We start from the raw sequence: 14,050 nt of genomic DNA, 5'->3' as shown, positions 1-14,050 counted from the left end.
ATTTTGTGGCAGTGTTTTATGTCTGCCACTTCTTTGCCCATTCTCCTCATCTTCCTCTGTCCTTTTGTAGACTTTCTACTTCCTCCAGATTTCCTGCACCTCCACCTATCTTCATCTAGACCACAAACCTGTCCGTATGATCATCAATTCCAGCATCCAAGTCATTAACACATAAAATAAGAGTATTAATCCATCAGTTGTACTGTATCCTGCAGTTCCGTTATATATTATGCTACCTCAATTGCAACTCTCTTATACGCTTATTTTATCCAGATTTTAATTTTATAACTTTTGAAATTATATTTACTATCTGTATTAAGTGGTTCAGCATTGCGTGAATAATTTCAAACCGTGCATATTCGATCCTCTGTCAATGTGTAATTCATCTGGTTGTCTCTGAGAGAGGTTAAATCTAAACAAACTCCAGTGAGCTTCACAGTCGCCCTGGATTATTGCGTAAAATAACAATTAATATCGCTATTACCATTATTCTTTCACTTGACTTTGCACAGATTGCTGTGTTGTACTCATTCAGTGTTTTGACTGTCCTGTTAGTGCGGTCATTCATGGATGTTATTGTGTTTCTTGGATGCCCGCAGGAATGTCAATCTCATTGCTGCAAATGGTGATATATGCATATAGATATTCTGTGATGCAAAATTTACTTTCAGCTTTGAACTTTGAACTAATTGAGCCGAAGGCTATTTTCCATGCTGTACGACTTAAAATATCTGCATTGCAAAACAAGGAAGAGTGGCCTGTTAAACAACGGAAAGTGAATATAATCCAGTCGAGAATGATCAATCCGATATGCCCAAATCCAGAAAGGTGTTAAACACATATTACGGAGCTCTGCGGCAGATGTACACTTAAGAACGACAATGTAAAATGTCGTTTCAATATAGAGACCAACCATGTGTTTGAATGGCACCAATGTCATTCTGTCCAATAAACTGCCGCGGCTGAGAAGGTGACAGAGACACTCTTCAACGAGGCCTCTTTCTCATCAAAATCTGCAGCTTGAATCCCATGTAACCCGTTCTTCTGCTCTCTGTTGTGACTAAAACAAAAGCTTTATTTTAATTGTGTCTTTCTCATACTCCCAAACAGACCACGCTTTGATCGCTGCAGTAAAATTACAGTGGTTACATTATAAAAAACAGCACGTGAAAAACAGAGAATTTGTCGTGAGTGGGATTCGAACCCACGCCTCCAGTTGGAGCTCAGAACACTCGCGTTTACTAGAATGCGACTTACTCGCTTTAAGTCTGGCGCCTTAGACCACTCGGCCACCCTGACCCCTCTGCAGTACTCTCTCCACATGCCAGATAAACAGCTGAATTTCGGAATAGTCTGAATGGCTGCTTTGATGAGAGGGTATACATACAAACACACTCGATATCCTGGGAATCTAAATGAATATGGACGTGATGCATTTTCTCAGGTTGCGAGCATGTGCGGAATCAGAGCGCACAGCATCACAGCACTGGAATTGTGCTGCACCCCGTTCAGGCCATCCTCCAGAGAGAGGATGACGAGGATTCGGAGAGTGTGCGGAAGAGCATCACCAAGATGCTACCTGAAATAGACGGTTTGTGCAATAACGAGAGTTTAGTCAATCTTGCTCTTTTTCTCTGGAGCATCGGAGGTGAGGGGGAATCCGACAGACGTTTCTTAGATTTTCAGGCATAGATATTGGTAGTGCATGGAAAAGTTATCTCCATTCCAGGGTTTACAAGTCTTTAAAAGATCCTCTCTGAGGGCATATATTTCAACTAAGAGGGGATCGTAACAAACACGATGTGCCAACACCCCATAACTTTATGTCGGCAAAACCAAGGAGTGATTGTTGTCTTCAGCGGAGCGAAAACCAGAGGTTCTTACGCCAGCTCTCTTTAGAGGATCAGAGGCGAGGCGCGTCAGTAACTTTAAATTGTTGGAATGACTTTAACCTTTGCTTTCTTAGGAGAATGCGGACATTCAGCATGAAATCAAAAACCATGATGAGCTTCTATAGATGTGTCGTAGAGAGTTTATTGTCTGTCTGCATTGAGACGTGGTACGGAAATACCGTACCTTTGAAGGAAAATCTTTAAAAAGTTTATTGAATTCTGCCCAGTCCATCACGGGAAAAGCACTGCCAAACATTAGGTACATCCACGTAAAACGCTGTCATAGAAAACCAGCATCCACTGTCAGAGGTCGTCACCATCCTGTCATGCTCTTTTTTCGCTGCTGCCATTGGGTAGATGGTACAAGAGCCTCAGGACTCGCACCACCACGTTCAAGAACAGTTGTTACCCATCCGACACCGGACTTTTGATCAAAAGATGATAGTGTGCACTACATGCCCATCCATTGAATATTCCGACGACCAATCATTTCACTTTAGAAACTATATTGATCAGCTGAGTATGCCAGGAGGAGCTCAGCAGACCAGGCAGCATCTCTGGACAGACATAAGCAGTCGGCGTTTCGGGTCGAGATCCTTCACCGTGAAATTGTTTCTGAATAAATCACTTACCCACAGTTCGGTGTCTGGTGATCTATTGTAATGTGATGAACAGTGTCAAAAACATAATCTTATCCTCCAACAGTTTTTCCAATCCACCTCAACAACCCAGGGTTTGTTTGCAGAAATAACATCGCCTCGAATGAATGCTTAAAGACAAATTATGTCAGGAGTGGGATTCGAACCCACGACCCCAGATGGAGACCAGAACACTCCTATTTGTCGGAAGGACTTTCATTCCTTGAGTCTGGCGCCTTAAACCACTCGGCCATCCTGACAAATTTTGATGTGTGCTGAGAACGGAATGAATGCCAGACTTGTAAGCAAAGTTATATACACACAATCACGCATATCGTCCTGCCAATCGGAAATGAAAGCGAGAGTGTTACAATTTTCTCAGGTTAGGCAAATTCTGTGGAAAGTGAAGCTGTAAAACAATTCCAAATCGAACACTCGTGAGACGCGTCTCGGCAAGAATTTGTGAAGGATGTTTGCTGAGATAGATGAGAATGCCTGGAAGACTCAATAATTTTACATTTAGTGAAGCAGAGAAATAAACGTTTATAGACACGACTGAATCTAAAAATTGAGTGGGAGTTGATCGCAACAATGTCAACAGAAACTGAACACAGTTTGTTCAGTTAAACCGGGCAACTCTGCATTACAGATGGACGTTGGTAAGTAGACTACAAGGACAATGATCTGATGATTGTGGAAGAAAGCGAAAATGTGACAAGGTTCACAAGAACATAAGACATCGTGCAGAAAGGCCGTTCGGTCTCTTGGGTTTGCTTCATCATTCCGTCATGGATGAGTTATTACAGTCAGAATGTTGTTCGGGCTTGTAGATCAATGTTTAATCTGACGGAGCGGAAACAGAAGCAGGGTGTTTTGGGCGTTAGAGCACGGGCTTTCTGAGAGATGAGACGCTTTAGAGAACGTAATTCGCTCAGGTTCTCTGATCCAGTTTTAAATGTACCGAACACATTAAAATAAGGCAGGAACAAGCTCTGGACGCCACCGACTCAGTAAAAGGCTCCTCGCGAGATGTGGAAGACGGGTAGGCGTGCTGGAGTTGAATCTGGATGAACTCCGGTTCATTCAGAGCCACGGACATGATGGACCGGAACATATAGAGTGATAGGACAGCCAGGGTGCAGGGCACAGAAAACTGGGTGACAATCAGGAGGAAAAAGGTTTTAAAGACCCAGTGCAGATTATCTTTATGGCCATCACCGTCAGCAACACCTGGATGCCCTTTCTGTTTGGATGACCTGGACGGGGAAAGACATAGAGGTCGGATCTCTGGCACTGAGTATGGTCTGTGACTCATACTGGTAAGGGAAGAACAGATTCCCGGATGGTATGTTGCCCCCCGTGTGCCAGGGTCAGGGACAATTTGGATTAAGTCTTGAACATTCTCCAGTAGGAGCGTGAGCCGGCAGGGGTTGGCTCCAGCTCGGTGCCAATGAAATCGGTAGGAGCAGTGACGAATTTCTGCAATGGAAATTCAGAGATTTAGGTGCTGAGGTGTAGGGCAGGATCTTCGGGGTTCTGACAGTGACTCGTGCCGCGTCCTTATCAGGCCAGTACAGGAAATATGATGCAGATTAACACGTGGCTAATGGTCTGGTGCAGGAGGGAAGCCATACGATTTTTCGATCATTGATCTATCTTCCAGGGAACCTGAGACCCATTGATAAAGACGATTTGCACGTGAACTAGAAATGCTAATATCCTGCCGAGGGTTAGCTAGCGCTGCATGATTCAGTTTAAACTACATTTGTAGGGAGGTGGGAACAAGCGTGCCAGAACAGTTAGTGGAGAGATTGTACCGACATTTTGATAAGATCTCACACAACGGCAGGAAGGTAGGACTAGTGCTCTGCACTGCGTATACTTCAGTCGCAGAAGTATCGGAGAATAAGTCGATGAACTCTGGGCTAGGGTCAAAACCTGGAATCATGGTAACTTAGGCGTTAATGAGACTTGGTTGCAGAAGAGTCTGGTTTCTTTGTTTCAGAGTGATAGAGCGAGATGGACTAAAGCAGGAAAAGTAACGTTAATAATCAGCGAAAATGTCACGGCTGACTTCAGTCAGGACAAATGCAGAATTAAACTATTGTGGTTTTATGAGTGAAACTGAAAAAGAGGAAAGGTATGATCACGTTAATGGGGATAGTTTACTGACCACCCAATAGTCAATAGTATTTAGACGGCCAATGTTGAGGAGATATCGCTGTTTATTGCAAATCATTACGGTTGTTAGAGTAGGTGTTTTTAACATTCCGCACGTCGATTGTTAATTCCACACTTTTAAAGGACTATATGGGTAGGAGATCGTCCAATGTGTTCGGGATTTTTTTTTTTTTAATTTGTGCGTTTACGAGTTGCCGAGAGCATGTGCGATACTTGATATACTATTATGAAATTAATGAGTCGGGGCAAGAAATAGAAGCTTGATTTAACGAACTCGTTGTAACTCGTGATCTCAATGGTTTCAATGTAAATATGTAAACGAGCTTCGTTCGTGCGTTGTGAATTTTCATTGGAGAAAGGTCAATTTTGACGGTATCAAAAACACTTAACAAATGTCGATTGGGGACGGACGTTTTCTGGTAAGTGGGACGCGTTCAGAAATGAGCCAATTATCTGTACATGTACTCAGTGAATGACCACTCTCCTTCGGCTTGCACTGTTCCAAATCGACATTCTTTTACAAACACTAATACACAAAATTCATGCAAACATACAATTTGAGAAGCAGCCCAATAGTGTATATTATGGAGCTTGGTCCACACACCATAATCGGGAACAAACGGAGTTCTACACAATTGATAAATGATTACAAATATTGAATAAAACATGAATGTTCAAATGTAAACCAGGCTGGAGGCGTCACTGTGATTGCTAATTACGTTACCAATTATTCCTTACCGCCTTCCTAAACACGGGTCTCAGTGTCGACTTATAATCCCATCCTTTGCCAAGACGCTCGCTGATGGGTTGAAGATCAGAGTGAGGATTCACCATCGGGATCACTAGAAGTGGAGGATAGTACGAAACTTCGGGAAAGTCCAAACAGAAGATGTTTGGCACAGTGATTGATTTGACCAGTTTTGGAATTGCTTCTCAATTTGCGTTCCTATTGACATTAATGGATCTGGTGTTGAAAGGGTGAACTGGATCACATTCCTTGGCATAAACATCACCGAGGATCTCAAGTCGTCTGTGCACGCCAGCTCTGTGGTGAAAAAGGCACAACAGCGCCTCCTTCACCTGAGACGTTTGAAAAAGTTTGGAATAGGTTTCCAAGTTCTAATGTCTTTCCATAGTGGCACGATTGAGAGCATCCTGACTGGCTGCATCACTGCCTGTTATGCACACTGTACTTCGCTCCATGGCAGGACTCTAACATCCAGGCTCATCTGTACAGATGGAATTCCCTCTATTCCGGACGTAAACAAAGACAGGTGTGTAAATAGGGTTCTAAGGATCATAAGGGACCCGGGTCACGCTAACCACAAACTATTCCAGCTGCTACCATCCGGGAAACTGTACCACATTTTAAATGCAGCGAACAAAAGCTACGGGATATCTTCCACCAGGCCATCAGGCGGTTTAATTAATGCTGACGCAACTGTATTTCTATGTTCTAATGTCTATACTGGCGTACATAATTCTGCTTAGAAATTACGACAATTGCAAGTTGCTCATTTATACGAAGACGTATCGATTTTTTTTAACCTCATGTATATGAATGATGTCACTAATCAAGTCAATTTACTTCAAATAAACGATACAAAATAAAGAGGGAGTTAAAATAAAAGTGGATTTGTAATATTAATCATGGACTCTAACATCTGATGGGATTTGCCTGAGGATAGAGAGGCAGAGATGAGATTGCTGGGTCTAAACCAATGTATCAATACTCCGGATTGCAAAGGACACTGTGGGACAGGGGAATAGCTATATTGCTCCATCTTGCAGAACGGAAATCAGGATAAAGCGAGTAACTCCAGAGTGTGCGTTAATCGGCAGAGCTATAGAAGTCATAAGAGTTTTCAATTGTTCTAACAATACCACCATTTCCATCACTAAATCAATGGCAAATAATGTAAAAAAGAATAGATGCCAACACAGTCCCCTGTGAAACACTGCTGGACAACGCCTACCAGTCAGAAATCGCTCTATTTACCCGCCCCCCCCCCCCCCCAGTCATCAGCCACTGCTTTGTCCATGCTAGAACGTTCACTGTATTACCATGTAGCTTGTCAAGCAGCCTCATGTGTGGCACCTTCTCAAAAGCATTCGGAAGATCTCATTTATCTGGCTTGTTCCCCCTTGAAAGAATTCCATTAGATTTCTCAGGCAAGATTTTCCCTGGATGAAGCCATGCTGACTCCGGCCTAGTTTATCATGTGTCTTCAAGTACACTGAGATATCATCAGTAATAATTAACTCGGACATCTTCCAAACCCCTGTGGTCAAACAAAATGGCTTAGATTTTCCTTTCATCTGTGAAGAAGAGTGAAGTGACATTTACAATTTCCCAGTCTTCCGGAAACATTGCAGACGGAGTGGTTGTTGCAAGATCATTTATAATACTTCAACCATGTCTTCAGCCAACTCTTTCACAACTATGGCGTGTATACCGTATGGTCCATCTGATCTACTTCATATATTTGAGTTACTCACTAACCTTCTCTCCCGTCATGGTAACTTCACACACCTCATACCCATGACACCTCAAATTTCCAACACACTGCTAGTGTCTTCCACAGCGAAGACTGATGCAAAAGATTTATTTAGTTCTTCCGGTATTTGATGGTCCCACATTGCTACATCTCCAGCATCGTTGTTCAGCGATCCGATGTCCAGTCTTGCTATTTTTCTTATATATGAAGAAGAGTTTGATGTCCAAACTAATGTTATTCGCTATCATACTTTCGTACTCGATCTTTCCGTTCATAATCACTTTCCGGTGCTCCAACTTCCCACTACTCTTGCTCAATTGTTCACCCTCCCTTTTGCTTTTTATTTTCATTTTGAAATCCCTTATTAGGACCAGATAGCCATAAGATATAAGTGAAAGTATTCCATTCGGCCTGTTGAGTCTGCTACACCAGTCAATCAAATCTTCCAGTCATCCTCACTTCCCTGTCTCTTCACCACATACTCTTTGATGACCTAGTTAATCAAGAACCGACCTATTCCTGAATTAAATACACCCAATGTCCTGGCCTCCACAGACGCTCGTGGCAACAAATTCCATTGATTTACCACCCTCTGACTAAGCTAATTTGTCCTCATCTCAATTCTAAATGGACATTCATCAATCCTGAAGTCGTGCCCCCTTGTCCAACCTATGCTTCCCTGGCTTCACCAACTTCCCTGTAATTCCATGGGCTCTTATCTTGTTAAGCAGCCTCACGTATAGCACCTTGTCAAAGGCTTTCTGAAAATCCAAGTACACCACTTCTACTGCATCTCCTTTGACTACCCTGCTTGTAATTTCCCAATAAAATCGCAACAGGTTTGTCAGACAGGATTTTCCTTTCAGGCTTTAGCCTACCTTGCTATGTGCCTCTCGATACTCGGTAATCTCATCCCTTTCAATCGATTCCAACAACTTTCCAAACACCGATATCAGACTAACTGGTTTCTAGTTTCCGTTCTGCTGCCTCCCACCATTCTTAAATAGGGGAGTAACATTTGCAATTTGAAATTTTCCAGTCTTCCGGTACAATGCCAGAATTCATCAATTCTTGAAAGATCATCGTTAATGCTTCTGCAATCTCTCCAGCTACTCCTTTCAGATCCCGAGGGTGTTTTCCATCAGGTCAGGGGATTTATCCACCCACAGAGGAGGAAGCCTCCTGAGCACCTTCTCAGTCGTAATTTTCCCTGCACAAATTTTACTTCCAGGACACTCTTGAATGTCCAGTTTACTGCAGACGTCTTCCACTGTGAAGACTGATGCAAATTGCGCATTCAGATCCTCAACCGTGGCGTTAGCCATGGTTGTGTCATCATTTCTTTGAACTGTTTTTCTTTCTCTTTGAGATGTATATATCTTGTGCCTTCCAGATTGTTTCCACGTATTCCAGACATTGCAGTTCATCTGTCATCCCTGCCAGTGTTATTTTTCTTTCTCAATTAGTTCTGGCCAACTACTCACTCAGCCTCTGTAATTCCGATTAATCCACTGATATACTGATACATTTGTCTTGAGCTTCTTCTCAAATTTCGGGGGGAATTCGATCATGTTATGATCACTTTCTCCTAAGGATTCTGATAGCTGGAGCTCTCTGAACAATTTTAGTTCATTGTGCATCACCCAGTCCAGAAAAGCCGATCCATTGAGCTCAAACACGAGGGGCTGTGATAAGCCATCTAGTAGATATTCTAGAAACTATGTATCCCGTAATGAAGCACCCACCAGATATCCACCAAACTACATGCATATTGAAGTTCTCCATGACAATTGAAACATGGCCTTTCCAGAATGCATCTTCCACCTCCCGTTGTAATTTGCAGGCCACATTATTACTGCTGTTTCGGGGTCTGTACACAATTCCCAGCGGCGTTTTGTTTTTAACCTTGCGGTTCTTTCGCCCTATCACAAGTAAAGTAACCTTCTGGTATTCGGCAGATCCACTGCGGGGAAATATCAACGCTGACTATTATCGCTATAATCTTATTGCCCTCTATGGAACTCCGACACAAAATCCTTCTGCATATCAATACTCTCCCAGGCTTTCTCATTGTTGTGTTTGTACTTCATCTCTCAGAGGTTAAGGTTTCGTATTTGAGCAGCTTAAATGCTATCATTTCTTCGCCAATATTTGTTGTTGAGTCTGTAATATTTCATTATTTGAGTGTATTGTAAATATGCTGTTTTATTATATATTATTTCACATTTACACAATAGATTAAGTGTATTTTAATGTAATTGGCTTTGGTATTTTTTCCCGTGATTAGATCATCAACAGCAGCCATTCTAGTACTTAACGCACGCCTTCATATTCCTAACAAAACAGCATCCTTTCTTTTTATACTTTTCTCTTGTTTCATTAACTTAATCAACTTAGACCACGTGAAAAATTCTAACGGAGCAAAATTAGGTCATTTGGCCCACCGAGTCTGTTCCGTGTTTAGATCATGCATGATCTATTTTCCCTCTCAGCCTCAATCTTCTGCCTTCTCCCCGTAAATCTCTACCTAAAGTACGCATAGAGAATTGACCTCCACAGCTTATTGCGGCAATGAATTCCACAGATCGACCATCCTCTGGTTAAAGATATTGCTCCTTATCTTCGTTCTAAAAGGACGCCCTCATTTCTGTTGCTTTGCACTCTGGTTCTAAACTCCCCCATGTTCAGCAGCTAGCTAAGTGGATGACGCCTTCTCATCGGTGTACATTATAGGGCTGGGGTTGGTCTCTATTAGAATGACTGCAGAAACCTCTCCCCGGCTGTACACCGTTCCGAACTGTCCAGTCGACCGTTGACCCAACCGCTGAAAGGGCCCAGCTGATTTGTATTCACTGAACATTCTGACTGGGGGTGAGTGCCCTTTCTCAGTCTACCTCGCGAGCGCAGCATTGTCACCTGATATCTGGTGTAACTTAGATCGCTCCCTTCTACTTTCCACAATATGTTTTAATTTCTACTCTACGCTCTACAACTGATCATCAGCCTTCAATTTCGAAAGCCGTTACCAATATACTTTAGCATACTATTCACGGCTTTCTGTCACGCTCTCGGAGTATTCAGCATATATGAGGAGGAACAGAGTCGACGTTTGAGACTACAGGAAGGATGTGGAAACCGTTGAAGGGGTGCAGAGGAGATTTACAAGCATTTTACCTGGATTTGGGACATGCCTTATGAAATCAGATTGCGTGAATTCGGCCACTTCCCCTTGAAGTGACGGAGGATGAGAGGTGACCTGATAGGAGTATAAGATGATGAGAGGCATTGATCGTGTGTATAGTCAGAGGTTCCCCACTCCCTCCCCAGGTCTGAAATGGTTGCCACAAGAGGACACAGGTTTTAAGTGCTGGGGAATAGGTACAATGGAGTTGTCAGTTGTACGTTTTTTACACAGAGGGTGAGGAATGAGTTGCCGGCAACAGTGGTGGAGGCGGATATGATAGAGTCTTTTAAAAACTTTTAGATAGGTACATGGAGCTTAGAGTAGGGACATGTTAGGCAAAAACTTGTGGGCGAAAGAGCTATATTGTGCTGTGGGTTTTCAATGTTTCTATGAGACACATCCATCACAGAATTAGCACTGACCCTTCGGGGCTTGGGTCAAAGCCTGGTGTCATGATATGGATCTGTGAGTGCGAACATATTTCGGGGTTATCGTTGATCTGGTGTGTCTAACGATTTGGAGGTGAAAGTTGCTTCATTTATAGATACGCCAATAATAATTTTAACTTGAATTTTGATATCTGTCCTTGTGTTTTGCAACTCTGCAGAGTCCGCACTTTCCCCGAGAAAGGAATCAATAAGGATAAACACACCAGGAAGCGTTTTCTTAAAGCATTTGTCGACAAATATGCATCATAATTTGGAGATGCGAAACGCTTTAAGGGTCTGTATGCCAAACAGGGTACGCCCGAGATTTGGGGTGTGCACAGATTTACGTGTCTCTTGTAGAATATTTTGGTGGATTGGGATTAGGTGTGCGCACAGATTACGGCGTGTCGCCGGGTTTAAGGGAGCACACGGATTTCAGCGAGTTGGTCGATCTGCGGGTGTGTTAAATCCCAAGGCACTTTGAAGTTTGAACTTTGTTCTTGCTATTCTTTAAAATGAAGACACCAATTTGTCTCACTGTTCTTGCTCTGGGATAATCTAATGTGCAAGTGGCGGGCCAGCAGATTTCGGCTTGTGCACAGATATCGGGATGTGCACAGATTAGGCGGTGCCTCGGCGAATATGGGGTTGCACATGAATTTGGGGATGTGCTCAGATTTGCGTCTGCCGGCGAATATTGGGGCGCACACAGATTGGCTGGTGTCCGTGTATTAGGAGATGCACACTACTTTCTGCATTGCCGGTGTACTGGGTGGGCCACATGGATTTGGGGCAGCGGACATGATATCTGGGTGCGTGTGGATCAGACAATGAACGCAGATTTCAGCGGGTTGTGGTGAAAATGGTTTCAAACGGAAGGAATATGTCGGTTAATTTGGAGCTATGACAATCTCAAGCATGTTTCATTTATAGATACCTTTATAATAAATGCATTTGAATGATGAACTCTATTTTCACTATACATTTTCATGTGTATCCAGCTATTTTCTCATCTGTTTGAAAGATTTGAAATGGTATAATCAATTATGCATGTGCTGAGTTTGGCGCTGTGTAAATGTTTTGTGGGCACACAGATTTGGGAGTGTGTGCGGATTTGGGCAGAGATTTAGGGGTGTGTCGATGCATATGGATTTGTGGATGTCGGCAGATTTGTGCGTGTGACTGATTTCAATTTTTTTTCATTTTGTTTGTTCTTGCAACTTTTTCAGGTGGAGGCGATTATTTGGTGAGCTGTTTAAATATATTTTAGCTGGGATAATCACATGTGCATATGAGGGTTTGAGCAGGGATGCATGCTGATTTAGGGTGTATCGTCGAATAGGTGACTGCGCACGGTCTTGCAGACTGTCCGTGCATTTGGGGGCGTGACGTAACTCAAGATTGTCTCATTTATACGAGGGCTGATTGATACGTTCGTGGCCTGTGGTAGAAGCAGATGAATTGTACAACTCTCGTTACATACACGTGCAGGTCAACTCTTTGAGTGATTATGCAGAATGTTTGTAGTTAATAATTCATCTCCTATCATTAATGGGATTCCTAGCACACAAAAAGTTAAGATCAAATGATGTATTGATCTTACACAAGGAAATCAGTAAACACTAGCTGTTGGGGAAGAACGCTCGTTGTGTTTGATCATTGCCATTGCATCAGACTGTGGTTGCACTCCGAGCAGAGCGGGGAAAGGGAGTGTTTATTGCACAGAGTTAGACATCCGTAAAAGGAATTTGTTGAAATTACACCAAAAAAAATTATGATTTATGCGCTCAAATCTAAATCCGATCACTGTCCAGTTGATCAGCAGATGAAAATAAAAAAATATGTTCAGTGGCTGGACGAAATGGTGACAACCGAATAATCTAATAATATATTTAGTTCGACACCAACTGTGCAAAAACTGTGCTTGCCTGATGTTTTGTCTGACGAAGAAATCTGTTTTATTGTAACCTGTTAATGAAACCGTCTCCAGGTTTGAACACATTTCTGTCAAATGACCAATGTGAATAAACAGGTCCTCTCTGCTGTTTCTACATTTCTAAGCTTTAAGAGAAGCTCATTGCAAACCACAGCAGAGATTAATAACAGTCAAGAAGAGACGTGCTTCTTAGTTCTCGTTCGCCTTTTGAAGTCTTACAAATAAGCCATGTTATTATTCAGGGGGAAAGGAATTTTTTTTTTTTTTTGCAAATAATATATGAAGGTGGATACTGTTCAAAAACACGAAACATTCCAAGAAGGCACACAAAGGGGGAAAAAGGCATAGTAAAATAATCTGAACAAACGATTAGGAGCACTGGTGGCTGCTGGTTTTTGTGAGAGCTTCAATCGAGGGTAAGTTGTACAAACGTAGAGCATCACCAATAAATACAAAGTCACTTCATAAGAAGGTGATGATGCCCCTGGATTGAAGCGTTTTCTAACATATCGACTGTTTACATCCAGCGGAAAAGCATCAGCTGCCGTACAGTGGTAATGTCTATATGACTGCGGCCTGTCCTCTTGTGTGGGATACGGGTACGGGTATAGACAGTAAGAGGACCATTTTTCCTTGTTTCTTTCTGATTTAACAGCATGAGGATTTGCAGCAAAGTGAGACAGAGTGCACATGTCGAATATTATTAAGTTACTACTATATCAGGATGACATGAGAAATACTAATCAGCCACTTGTGAAAGCACAAGTGCAAAGACTGCGTGCGAAGAGTACTTATCGACCACTCAGTGATATGATCTACATTGTGCCGGACGGAACCCTGCTGCCGACAGTTAATTCCATCATTCTTTGTCTCTCATTCTGCCTTCCTCTCTCTCACCTCCTGCCTTCCTCTCCTCCGCATGTCTGACGTTCTTGCCTCGTCGCTACTCCCGGCTACCAAGATAACTCCTTCTTCGAGAAAAGCTGATAGTCTTTCTCTCTTATAAAATTGACATATCCTGAGCTAATGCCGCTGTTTCAGAACCGCTGTTTGCATTTCGCATTTTACACACATCACGAAAGAATCAAATGTGATTTTTCACTAATTTACCTCATTCCTTTCACGGGATTTTAAAAGTAAATACATACATTTGTTTATTACTTAAGGACCATTTTTCTACTTTATATTCAGTTAAGTCGACCGAAATATTTTTAGTTATTTTTTAATTAATTTGGTAATTCCGGTATATGTAATAGACGTATAGCAGCTACCCGGTAAACCAAGGGTTAACTC

At 42.4% G+C, this 14,050-nt stretch overlaps 2 non-coding genes across 2 annotated transcripts; both read right to left on the bottom strand.

Moving 5' to 3' along the window:
- Window positions 1-1,183: 1,183 nt before the first annotated feature.
- trnal-uaa (transfer RNA leucine (anticodon UAA)) lies at window positions 1,184-1,299 on the bottom strand. Its single transcript has 2 exons — window positions 1,262-1,299; window positions 1,184-1,218 (listed from the first exon to the last, which is right to left on the bottom strand). It is a non-coding gene; the product is annotated as a tRNA-Leu (tRNA).
- Window positions 1,300-2,676: 1,377 nt separating this feature from the next.
- On the bottom strand, window positions 2,677-2,790 carry trnal-caa (transfer RNA leucine (anticodon CAA)). Its single transcript has 2 exons — window positions 2,753-2,790; window positions 2,677-2,711 (listed from the first exon to the last, which is right to left on the bottom strand). It is a non-coding gene; the product is annotated as a tRNA-Leu (tRNA).
- Between the last annotated feature and the right edge of the window lie 11,260 nt (window positions 2,791-14,050).

This window comes from Hypanus sabinus, unplaced genomic scaffold (genome assembly GCF_030144855.1).
Source record: "Hypanus sabinus isolate sHypSab1 unplaced genomic scaffold, sHypSab1.hap1 scaffold_905, whole genome shotgun sequence".
Taxonomy (NCBI): domain Eukaryota; kingdom Metazoa; phylum Chordata; class Chondrichthyes; order Myliobatiformes; family Dasyatidae; genus Hypanus; species Hypanus sabinus.
The sequence above is the reverse complement of the archived record's forward strand: the minus strand, read 5'-3'. Positions and strand labels throughout refer to the sequence as shown.